Source organism: Ptychodera flava, assembly GCF_041260155.1.
Source record: "Ptychodera flava strain L36383 chromosome 3 unlocalized genomic scaffold, AS_Pfla_20210202 Scaffold_26__1_contigs__length_13983176_pilon, whole genome shotgun sequence".
NCBI classification, from domain to species: domain Eukaryota; kingdom Metazoa; phylum Hemichordata; class Enteropneusta; family Ptychoderidae; genus Ptychodera; species Ptychodera flava.
In genome coordinates this window covers 6257672-6271220 of record NW_027248280.1, presented here as the reverse complement: position 1 = coordinate 6271220, position 13549 = coordinate 6257672, and the positions used below count along the sequence as shown (strand labels likewise).

At 37.7% G+C, this 13549-nt stretch overlaps 1 long non-coding RNA gene across 1 annotated transcript; it reads right to left on the bottom strand.

Annotated features, from left to right (window-relative positions):
* Positions 1-511: 511 nt before the first annotated feature.
* On the bottom strand, positions 512-11468 carry LOC139125987 (uncharacterized). The gene is made up of 3 exons (XR_011550423.1): positions 11063-11468; positions 7397-7566; positions 512-5085 (listed from the first exon to the last, which is right to left on the bottom strand). It is a non-coding gene; the product is annotated as an uncharacterized lncRNA (long non-coding RNA).
* Positions 11469-13549: the final 2081 nt, after the last annotated feature.

Sequence of the window (13549 nt, the reverse complement as noted above, 5' to 3'; positions counted from 1 at the left end):
CAAACATATCAGACAAGGCCCTACACTTATGCAGAAAACAAAGCTCTCAAGTGTTGACTTTCTCTTCCGGGCTTGAGCGAAAGAAATTTTAAAGTCGGCTTCATTTGGAAATGGTTGGCTATTCGCAGGCATAACGTAATTGTATGTCTGTCAAATATTTTCAGCTATACCTGATGTGAACGTTGGAATAATTAAGCCTGTGATTGGCAAGGAAGGTTGACCTTGAGAACGATTCCCAGTATAGTACAACACGTTCACTGATCGCGGTACTACAGTGATAGCAACAAGTTTATGTGTAAATTGCTAGACTACATATAGCCGGCCACATTGACACTACTGAACTATTAGGCCTATCTCCGGCTGGCAAGACCACCAAAAAAATCAAAATATTGTTATCAAAACCAGAATTTCCGGGCCTGAGAGCGAAACAGTGGTGAAAAGTTGTCAGCCAAAATACGAAAGTAGCTGGCCAATTTGGCCGGCATCCGGCTAAAAATGAACACGCTGGTACTATGTGCAAATTTTGACTTTATTGCTTGGTAGCATGTAGGAAAGCAATCTGTCAATGTTAACACAAACAGAAACCATATAACTTGAAGGTACACAATAGATGCTCAGTGGCATATGGAACAAAGTAAACTGTGTTGCATTGAAATGATAAGGAAACGAATTGTCATGGTAAATAAAACAGTAAAAATGTAACTGGAAAAATACAGAGTGAATGCTCAATGGCATAAAGAACAATTTTAAGTATTCTCTGTTGTGTTGTAGTGTTACGGAAACAATCTGTCATGCTAGAAATGAACAAGTTATTGACAATGACATAGTCCCCACTTATAATAGTAGTATTAGTCTTGATTGGGCAGGGAAATGTGGTCATTAAGAAGTATCACTGGAGTGTATATGTTGAGATCTATGGGCACGTAGGTCTATGTCGTTGTTCCCAATTTGAAAAACATGAGGCATGTCTAAGTTATGGTTCTAAATTGTGAAAAAAAATCAGACCTCTAGCTGTATTGGCCAGCCAAGAAATACATATGCGCACAATGAGGTACAAGATGTGACGTGTTCAGGTCTAATATCCTATCGGAATTGGAGGGTATAGAACTTGTGGTTACTGAGTTATGCATATATATATGTATAATCAAGGTCAAAGGTCATGAAGGTCACGTGACATTTTGAAAAGAAATGGATTGCTAATTAATGCCTATATGCGAAAAACCAGACCTCCAGCCCTATTTGCTTGCCCAGAATTAAATATGTGCATAAGTAATGAGGTAAAGCATGTGTTGTCATAAGGTGCATGTCTATGTTATGGTTCTAAATCAGGAAAAAAAATCAGACCTCTAGCTGTATTGGCCAGCCAAGAAATACATATGCGCACAATAAATGAGTACAAGTTGTGACATCTTAAGGTCTAATATCCTATCAAAACTGGAGAGTAGAACTTGTGGTTACTGAGTTATGCATATATATGTACAATCAAGGTGAAAGGTAATCAAGGTCATGTGAGATTTTGAAAAAAATTGTATTGCTAATTAATGCGCATATGCCAAAAACCAGACTTCTAGCTCTATTCGCTTTCCCAGATTTAGATATGTGCATAATTAATGAGGTAAAGCCTGTGTTGTCATAAGGTCTCCCATCTTACTAAATAAAAAGGTCATAGCACTTATCGCTATCTAGTTATTGACATACACGTATATTTTAGGTAAAAGGTCAACAAGGTCAGATGACATTTGGTCAAAAAAATTTTATCCTATAGTTACCCCTATATAGCAAAAATCAGACATCCAACTCTATTGGCTTGCTCAGAATTAGATATCTGGATAATTAATGAAGTACAGTATGTGGCGTCATAAGGTCTTCTATCATACCAAATATGAAGGGTGTAGCACTTGTGGTTACTGAGTTATGGACATATATGTATATTTGAGGTCAAAGGTCATCCAGGTCACATGACATTTTGTGCAAAAAATTATACCACATGCTTATCCCCATATACCAAAAATCAGACCTCTAGCTCTATTGGCTTCCCCAGAATTAGATATGTTCATATTTAATGAGGTACAATATGTGGCGTCATAAGGTGTCCCATCATTCCATATACGAAGGGTGTGGCAGTTGTGGTTACTGAGTAATGGACAAATATGTATATTTGAGGTCAAAGGTGATTGAGGTCACGTGACATTTTGTGAAAAAAATTGCTAAGTTATCCCTATATACCAAAAATCAGACCTCTATTGGCACGCTCAAAATTAGATATGCAAATAATTAATGAGGTACAATATGTGGTGTCATAAGGTGTCGCATCATACTGTGTATGAAGGGTGTGGCACTTGTGGTTACAGAGTTATGGACAAATATGTATATTTGAGGTCAAAGGTCACCAAGGTCACGTGACATTTTGTCAAAATATCTGAGATATCTGCGTGACCGGATGGATATGACCCAATCTATAAGCCCCTGGACTTCATCCATGGGGCTAAAAACTGTGGCAGTGCATCGTTCTTTTTTGCAATATGAATACGATGAGAAAGTACATTTTTATTTTATTTGGCCTCATACATGGGATTTTATGCAGAACTGACTTATAAATGGGAGTCTATGGAGAAGTGCCTTATACATGGGAGTCTATAGAGGTGTAAACTAAAAAGTCCTCTAACATGGCCAAATTTGATTGCAGTGTGTAACAAATTGACGTACATCTGTATGGGGTAGGGTACTATCCTTGTGCAAAGTTTGAAAGAAATTGACCAGGGCATGTCTGAGATATCTGCGTGAACGGACGGACGGACATGACCCAATCTATCAAGTTGACAATTGCTTCTCAATGGTGAAAGTACAATGTGTATACTATGTAGTACCTGGTAGTATTTAGAAAAAGACTATCTATCAATCTAATATAAAAGTTAAAAACTGTTAAATGGAACTAACATTGTTTTGCATTAAATTGAGGAAAACAATGTCATGGCAACACAAACAGTAAAAAGTCAACTGGAAATCACACAGTAGCTGCGTCATGGCATAAAGAACAATTTAAAGTACGGTAATGTGTGTTATGTTGTAGAGTTTCACAAACAATTTGTCATGCTAGTAGAATGGAAAAGTGCACAATTGCTGTCTCTCTTTCTTTATGTCTGTGTATTTGCAACCCTCTGACCCTGTCTGTCCCTGTTGCTCTCTCAAGTCCGACCAAACAACAAAGCTGTGGGACTAAAAAGTTGACAACTGCTTCTGATGGTGAAAGTACAATGTGTATACTCTGTAGTACCTGGTAGTATTTAGAAAAAACAATCTATCAATCTAATATAAAAGTTAAAAACTGTTAAATGGAAATAACATAGTGTGAAATTGAGGAAAACAATGTCATGGCAACACAAACAGTAAAGAGTCCACTGGAAATCACACAGTAGATGCGCCAAGGCATAAAGAACAATTTAAAGTAATGTGTATTGTGTTGTAGAGTTTCACAAACAATGTCATGCTAGTAGAAATGGACAAGTGCACAATTGCTGATGTCTCTCTTTCTTTATGTCTGTGTATTTGCAACCCTCTGACCCTGTCTGTCCCTGTCTCTCTCTCAAATATGACCAAACAACAAAGCACAAGTAGTGTTTGATAGCATGTAGTTGCCAGGAAGTAAATCATCACGTTTACCTGAGATGAAATATAAACATCGATTGTTTTTAAAGTCTCCACAAATAAATGCTATGATATATGTCGATGCAAGACAAGTATTACAAAATAATAAAGCAGCAATCAACAAAATGATGGTAAACGATTCTTCAAAGGTCACATGACAGTAGGGGCATGATTTGGCAGTATCAGACTCACTTAGCGGTTAGCCTCTGGCTTCCTAAGCTGCCTTTACTACATCCAAGAAGACACAAACCAATAAGTAAGCTGGTAAGTTGGAGTTGGTTAAACGCCATGTCGTTAAATATGGAAGAGTTTTGTACTGGAAAATGTCAACGGGGTTTTGAATGTGGATATTTTAGCCGGAAAAGGTAGCAGTTCGGCATCCATATGGCGGTGGTTTCTAGAAAAGGAATGCAAGTGTAACTTATGCTGTCGTTTTTGTACCCGTCCTGAGGCAAAGTGAATAGTACATCTATATGAGTGAAACATTGCAGGATTATTTTGCCTTAATAATCTGCCCCTAATTGCAAGAATATAGATACTTTTCACCAGGTGTTGTATTTAGACATCATAAATTACATGTGTAGTATCTATATCTGAATTGACGAAAGTTTTATGGTAAATTGATGAAAGCCGAGTAATTATGGTTTTTGATAGCGTGTGACGAAGGCATCTTCTAAACAATCCTTCACTTATATCTTAAAGGGATACAGTTGTATTTCTTAGAGTTTCTCTGGCTACTCATGATGTGGTTTAGGTCTTGGGTGGTGGTGGTAATGTTATCGAGGTGACATTGAAGGTGGGTGTGTGCTCCAACAGGAGGTTTGAAACATTGATGAGGAAGTAGTCTTCCAAATCCTCAGCATCAGTTAGGAGGTTTTCCTTTTTATTGGTTTGCAAGAACTCATGTATAACGTGGTGTGATATGGTGAATGTATTACTACATCCTGTGATCTGCAAGGTTACTTGCATATTTTTTGACAGTGATGTTGATGCCTGTTTCATGTCGCAGGCAGTGCATCTGACTATTTGAGAGTGGAGAGGTTCCACTGGTCTTTTACGAATTTGTGCTTGCACATCACAATGGCTTTTTTATTGTGAGTGGAACATCAGAATGGCTTTTATTGAGCGAACATTTCCTGTACTTCTTTCAGTGACAGGTTGTTCATTTTGGATCTCAACAATTTCCCCAATGTCGTCAATAGGAGTGATGATAGTACGGGAACCTATTTGTACATTTTTGCTCTCAGCAAATGACTTAGTAATGACATATTCAAAGAGGTATGACTGGTGACGTTTTAGATTTGTTTCTCCCCAGGTATTTGCTTCAATGGACCCAGTTTTGTCTGACACCATGTACTTCGTCAGCGTTAGTTGGGTACCATCTCGTGCTGTTTTGAGTTCAGCAACTGCATTAGAGGTGACTTTGGCTCTGATAGTAACCTGTAAAGAAAGAGAACGTAAAAAATGAACAGTTGCTGATTACATGTTTAAGGTTTCTCTAGAGTGGAAGGTGACATAGGCACTGCATGCATATCATCAAGCTGAAAATTATATCAATTCATGTATAGAACTGGCCACTTCCATACAAGGGGATTGGTAACTTTGTAGGAAGGACAGTAAACTGTGTCAGTACATTGCAATTTGGTAGGAAGGAGGGTAAACAATAAACATATTGGAAATTGTATATTGACTGTCACTTGCAGCAATGTGTGCACTAATGGTAACAGCAATCTGACAAGAAAGTTACAAGAAACAGATTTTTGATCAAAAATGACAAGAGTACAGATGTTGAGATTTTAGGATATTTTGAATATTTCTTAGTAAGATTATGCATAGGGAGTGTACATCAAATATCAATGCAAACTGGAGAAAATTATTTTGTGACTGTAAGGCAAAAATAAAAAATATGTGATGTTGTGATTACCTGACCTACCCCAATTTCATCCCCCCGACCCTAGACTTTTTAGAGCTTCGTAAACCCGGAAGTAAAAATAATGATATGAAAAAACGTGAAACGCATGAAATTACAGCTAATTTTCAATCGGGTTCGAACCCACAACATACAGCATCAGTCGCCTAGCATGAAACTAATGTTAGTTCGATTTTGATACTTGTATCTACTTCAATAAAATGTTGTTGAAACAATACCACGCGTAAATTTCCGTACGCTGACTTTGCATATGAAAGCCTATCAGCAAGTTGAGAGTTACGTTCACAAAAGTTCGTTGCCCTAGCCCGATAAGGTTTCTGTGTCACATCATCTCTGCACGATCGAGAAAAGGAGACAAACTGAAGGTTTTATGCATTATAAGAATGTCCATAACATTGAAAATAATTCTGATCGCAAAATTGACACGAAACATTGGACTTAATATTGGACTTGAATGGTACAGAAACGTGCTCAGTGCAGACTGAACAAGCATTGAAGCAAGCTGTGGTGTCAATGGGCACTGTGGGCCCGGTTTTTTAATTCAGTGAACAGACACTGACTCATTTTTCAGAGCAAATAAACCCTAAAATTAACTGTCGGTGACAACCAACCTTTCTGTTTGTTATTTTCCCCATTCTAAAATGACTGAAAAAAGCAACTGGAGCAAATCTGACATCGAGAAAAACTCAACTCCGCATTCAAGTCAAAACAAGGGATCTGACCCTCTAAGTTGTTCGTTTTAGCTCTACTGAGTCTGCGCACAAAACTACAAGACCAGCTAGGTCACTACAAAAACACAGCTCACTGGTTTGCAAAGGGCAATGTTGATCCAAACTTACAGTAGTGAGGGTCCGAGGGATGATATACGTACAGTAAAAACGTGACAAACAAGCACATTATTTTTTTTCAGAAGATACAAAACATTCTTTTATAAGTACAATAGATTTTTTCTTGGCTTGTGTAATGCAGACAGTGCAGTAAAAAATGAAAAAATCCCTTGAAGGTACAGTGGGAATGGCTGGCTGTTGTTAATTTTGATGTTTGAATGTACATTAAGCCCTATGAAAGCAAACTTACAGAATATGTGCAAACAAACATACAGAATATTTAAGCTTGAGGGAATATGCTACCATTTTTAGGGATATTAAAACTTATGAATATTAATGAGCCGTCCGCCACTCTTGGAAGCCCTATACATTCACAACAGTGACACCCAAATTTGTTGACTTTGAAAAAATCTTATAGAGGATTATGTTTGGAGCCAGCAGCTTGGATTGTGTAAGCAAGTGATTTATGGCTTGTAGAATATATATCACAAGTGACATCACTGCATCATTAAAACTTACATAAGATGTCCTCAAATGTTTCAGTTAAATCCCCCCAAAATTTTAAAATCCCCCTGAAAAATTCCAGGAGAGGGGGACCAATCCCCCCTGGTATAGTATCCTAGATGAAACACTGCATTGATGACAGTAAAATATTCTGTTGTGTCAGTTCTTACAAGTCAGACTTACCTGTGGATAAAGAGTTCACTCCTGTCAAATAATTGTAATTTAGCCATATCAATGTCTGTGGCAGTCTAATAAACCACAAATTTCAATTCTACTGATGAATATTTTATTTTAATAAATTGGTATTCAATTTGAGTGCGTTTCATGAGGAAATTGTTCACTGTTAGTTTGTTTGAACGCGTACAAAATGCACACTGAGAAATAAAAAAAAAAATGAAAAAAAAATTTCCCTACCTACCTACCCTATTTTTGAAAACCATGTAATCGGAACAGCACAATTTTTTTTTTTTGGCCTAATATATATACTTACAGCTTGGTCTGTGAGTGATGTACTCAGTACGTCTTTGATAGTTACTTCTTGCAGTGATGGTGGTTGTCTGTGTTGGAATTGGAGTGTTTTCTTATTGACTGGAAGAATGCTTGCCTTCCTGTTGATTTTAACATCGAACTGTTCGTTTTCAGAAGAAGTTGTAGTTTGAGCTGAAGTGGAAAATGAAATATTGTTATAGTAGTGGTAATAAGGCTAATGTGAGTGGTCACCTCTCCAATTCTAATTATGTCATACCAGTATAATGATGGTGCAAATACAGCGATCTGATTGGTCGAGATGCGAAAAGAACTGTTGTATATTCTCAGCTTAAGCAAAACTCTGTTTATGACGTTCAACGCCAGAATTTCAATATAGTGTTATGATTAGCAATAAACCACACCCAGCGATGGTATACCACTTGTTTTGACCACTTCACTTCACATATGCAGTCACTATCGCTTGTGCATATATGTTGTGAACTGGTCTAAATCTTGTGGTATACCATCACTGGGTGTGGTTTATTGCTTAAACATAAACTGGTTGCAGTGATGCTAAATATCATCTGAGTTTGTGTGTAGAAGTTGAAAGGTTTTTATTATGTAACACCACTGACATAGTGTATTGAGAATTGTCCAAGTTGTGTGAAGGAAAAATAGAGGTGACAAGATAGTCCCTGTCTAGAAAAGGTAGAAATGTCTAGAAAAGGTAGAAAAAGGGTGGAAATTTGATGAATTTTGTACAGATATTTGACCGTGGTATGTGTGTAATATTGGAAAAGCTGTTGATAAGGGTGTGATAGCAATGTGTAATTTGGATGGAAATTTTTCAAAATATCGTCAATCAAACTGGCATAAATGTTACTTCAAGGCAAATGTGGATATGTGTGTATGGAGGTTGTCATAGCAGTTGTGGAGGGTTAAAAAGTGTAAAAGTCAAAGGCAGCTCATGAAAAGTGGTGGAAAAAGTAGCTATAGAAACACAGCTAGTGTAATAGCTGCTCAAAGCACTGATTGCTAACATGACACTCACAAACAGCATTACTGGTTTACAGGGCTGTGTCAGGTAAAGAATTGTTTGAAAGAAAAGAGAAAAACACAGATGAATGAATCAGACTAATTTAGCCATGGAATTTGTTTAGTTGGATTGTCACATAACAAATACAGGTTTGAAGATGGGGGAAAATTGTCAAATGTAATTCAGTGAGACATGAGTCTGGATTCCCTGCGGGTTGTGAAAATTTTAGTAAAGTTTGTAATTGGATGCCAAAATATTTCGAAAATTTTGAAGACGGCTTTCATGTCCGAAGGTGACCCAAACTTGTGCACTACCAGTGCTGATAAATAATTATGCATAATACAAGATGATTGACTGGTTGAAGCTTTTGGATGATGTCATTTTAGTAAAGGGCTGTATTGGTGTTCTGTCGCATGTACTAAATCCATGAAGTTTCTGGTCCAGGTTCTTGTTAACAACTTGGCAAAATGAAAGGTTTAGTGGGAAAACAATGTTTACAATTGTTAAAAAAACTGTGTGAAAGTTTTCTTGCATTCTCTAAATGTTGAGAGAAAAAAACAGTGGATTGTGCTTTTTTTGCTACAAGGAAAATAGGGCAGGTTGCGGTTGATTGCGGGTGAATAAGTGAATGTCTTGTTTCTCATGAAATGAGCCAGTGATGACTGGAAATTGAGGTTGTAGGCGTACACATGTTTGTCATCCATGTTCGCAGTTCACGAGCGTACATTGCCATTGAGAGCTTGACAATCTAATTGATCGCGCATGAACTCTGTGACGTCTATTTACACGCAATGGACAGTGGGAAATATTCAAAAAAACGCGCCACCAACAGTAACTGTTTAAACCATGCGGAAAACAACAAATCCTCACACTACAACCTTCTCATCCCTATTTATAATTCCATACCCCATTAATCAACGAATCAGCACTCTTAGTGGCAAGGCAAAAGTTCAGATATACTTGCAATGCAAGTCCCATTGAAATCGACCGCGGAAGTCTGAAGATTTCGGAATTTTCACTTGCTCATTAAATATTCAAATGTTAATGGTCTTTGTAATGAAAAATAATATTTTACGTCAAAATGATGATAAATCCTTCAGTATACATGCTTTTTTTTGAACATTTTCATCGTTGAAGTTGGTATGTTTACATTGCAAGCAGTGGCATTCACTTTCTTGTTGGCGGTGACTCTGTCGAGGCCAGAACACATGCTGTCATTATTTATGTTATTGTTCATCGTAATTAAGATGCCCCTGATTGCATGGATGCATCAAAATGACACCATTTAAACGAATTCTCCCATTTTTGAAAGCTTATTTCGGCTGGTTACATTCTTTTTATGTGGTTTTACCCACCAGTATACGTGTCAATACGATCATACGGACTGCTTTGATGTCATCTAGTGGTTGTGATGTTTGACCCTATGATCTGAAGCGATGCATTCTCATTAATATTCATGATATTTTTCTCTGGCCACATCGATTTTTCCTCTCTTGCGACAAAAAACTATACTTAAAGCCCTGACAGTAGCGATTTTGTTAGGTTTCCTGTGTAATTTTTTCTCTGGAAATTTATGGTACACTCGGGGTTGCCTAGATACCTCTGAAACACTTTCGAAAAATACTTTCTACAATATATCTACAGTTCGTAGCGGGAAGGTTACAAGAGCAGACCTCTCAAGTTTACTTGATACCGACTTCTATCAGATATTTAAAAAAAATAAACAAGTTGCCATTTAATGAACATCACAACAACTAAACAAAAACAACCTCATCAACAATTAAAATCCAAAACAACGATGACAACAACACAATCACATCACAACACAGTGGCCAGCAAGGAGGACACAATACATTTGAGTTTACATTTTTATTACAATGAAGTGCTTCATTGCACTCAACAACACAATGAAGTGTCTGTTACTAGCATACTGCACTGGCAGAACTGAGTTTTATGTCATTCTCTTACTCTGAGCTCCTTTTGGTAGAGTTTTGGCAAGATCTGGCAGTCCTGGGTTGCTGAATACATTGTGTGTTTTGACCAGTAACTCATGTCGCTTTGCAGTATTTTGTACAGTTGCATACACCTGTTGAATTTGTTGATGTAACAATGAATACTTTCAGTTGCTTGCTCTGTTTCCATGCCAACAGTTTGCAGATTCCTGACTTTCCCACTATCGCTACAGTCAACACATGAAATTTCCTTGATAGATTAACATTTGGGAAGTTAACAGGAAACCAGTTGCCGAAAATTGAACATCTCATGACAAAGATCTCAACTTCATGTTTGCAAAGTGGTCTGTTTGCCATCATGAGATCATATACTAGACTGAATTTGTAAATTTCATACCATTATGTAGTGTTCTGGACAAAATCTGTCTGATGAAATAACAGTGAAGCGTTTCTCTAAGGGAAATCATGAACAAACTTCCTGTGCAAAACAACTGGATCAGCATTAAACGTGTGTAAAAACTTGCAAGTTGATGTAAAATGTATGACATCAGAAATGTTTAAAAAAAAAGAATTTGGATGATGACATCAGGGCAAAGTGATACCAATGCACCAGCAGAAGCTATACAAGCTATGGTCAACACATTGTTCACAGTCCATATAGTCTCATCGCTAGTTGCCATGCACAAAGAAGGACTTGTACCTCTCGATAGTTTCTGCCTTTTCCCACCAAGCTGTCTACGTCCCTTAGTTCCTCCCTTTTGGCCCTTCGAGTCAAGTAAATGGCGGAAATCTTGGTCACTGTTCTGTCAAAATCTGACTTGTTTTGCCATAGACATGTCATGCCTAAATATCCAGTCGTATAGGCTGCGGCGGCCCCAAACATCCACCAAAATTTTGTGCGTAGGAATCAGCCTTATCAAAAGGCGACGAGGTCTTAGTTTGACAAATACAGCAAGTGTTCTTCATTTTACAATCACTAAGAAGGAATCCTTCTTCGTGCACGTCAACTAGTCTTCTGAAACTAACTTTTCAATCGCGATTGCCCAGGAATCTGTACCCACGAGTTGGAGAACAATGGCGTGGTCGACAATCAAAAACAACTACTGCGCACGCGCAGATAACAAACCGCAATCCTGTTATTTCATTCCTCCAACCATTAGATTGCCGTCCCAAACGCCTGTGAGTTGTATTTTGTATGACATAGTTCGAAAGGCGTACAGTTGTAGTTTGTTTTTTGTTTTTTTGTGGATCTGTATAGCATGAACGATTCGAAGATTCATGTCATTCAAAAATTAAAGCCGAAATTCTAATTTTTGACCCTGTTTGGAAATTTTTTTTCCTATCTTTTGTTCGGTTTTGGATCGACGATACCTGGAAGAGTGTTGAATCCATTGCCAATGTGGAATCTTGTCTGCGTGCATACAAATAGTGTTGGATTATGGGTAAGATTGCGTACTGTGTCTGGAGAAGTTTCATGACTAGAAAGTAAGATAAAAGTTGAGGATACCAAAAGTAAAACATTTGCACACTTACCTACGGCTTTCGCGACTGACAGAAGTGAAACTGGGGTTTTTGTTTGCGCGGCATTGGAAATGGTGTGGTGTTTTTCTGTGACGAAGCACACGGTTTCGTGGTATTCATGTCTACCAGTTTGTAATGTGAAATTGAAATATCGTCCTTTCATTTTGGGACTTTGACGTAATGATGAAACATTGTGTGGATACCCGCGGATGTTAATGTACTCCTCATCTTGTGTTGGAGTCGATGTTGATGGGGTTTGTGTGTTGTCGGAAAATCGGAGCTTCTTGCGTGGCGTGTACATCTTAGTGGAAAAGAAGTTGTATTTGGCAGTCGTGGGAACGTTGACGAACTATATAGTAGTACGACCGGTGTAAGTTATATAAATGCGCAAATAGTACTCGTGTAAACGAGGAAAAATTGTTGTGTGTGCGAGGGCTGGTATGTCTGACTGGAGAAGTCATCCTTGAAATAGTCTTTGCGGTTAAATGTATGTTCTTTATGAAGAAGGCAAATGACAAATAAAAGAACCACCGGATGATGGAGTGGTATCGGAGTGATTTATGATTGTGAGTGGTTGAAATCAGCCGAGAACCACGTGTTCCCACCGAAATCATCGTAACAAGTGAACTACTTGTATCTTGTTGCTGTGGAAAGAAGCGGTGCAGTGCGCATCTTCTTTGAGTTTTGTAATTTTTCCTTTACCGCACTTTGTGAGTGTGTTGTTCAGTAATACAGCATAGTATATAGTATATTGTATTTCATAGCTATTACCGAGATAACATTTGGAAAAAAATGGCAGGGAACGGTAAAAATTATCTTTAATTATGGTCAAATAAGAAACACTTCATATATGTGTCATGTGTAATTTTGGTCATCCTCAACGGTGACGTTGAGAAGTTGTGAAATCTTTAGAGAAAATTGTGGTTAGGTGTGGGTTGTATCACAGGCATTGAACTCAATGCAAGGAAATATTCACTGATGGAGCAAGTAAGAATAAGGCTACGTTCACAAAGAACGATGGGTGGGGTGGAGGAATCGCGATTGAAATCTTTGTACTGTCAGACCCCGTCTATATGATCTAAATTGCGTGTGTTGTGTGCATAAAGACCATATAGTTCGTACGTTAAGTGATAACTAGTATTAGAAATTAAGATATTTCTTCCAGTTGAAGTCAATATGCGCCATATAGAATAATTTTGCGAATGGAAATATAATAATAGGGATAATAAAATGAAAAATATTGAAGATAATAGAGGAGTATGAAGAAATGAGCATTGTGTATCATAAAGTTCGAAAGTAGTGGACGTTTGGTGTTTATCTTTTTGATGAGAAATTATCTGAGGCGTCAATTACCGTCAAATAATTTGCAATTATTGGGATATTGCTGTACAAATAGTGTAGTACAAATTTGGTTGGAAGAATCTTGTGTGAGTTTTCTGTACTTGAAGGATGATTGGACAGGCTTATCATGTAATATCAAACGATGTTTCAAAGTAGTTAACGTCACGGTGAGATAGTAGTTACTGTGATATTGTTAAAAACTGATGTGGAATGCCATTTTGTGCTGTTCGCCAGCTCAGAATGCAACAGGTTGTGAGTGGGAGGAAATTTTCGCTAAAATCCGTTCACTGACATAATTACTGCGATATCGTAGTGGTTGAGCGGC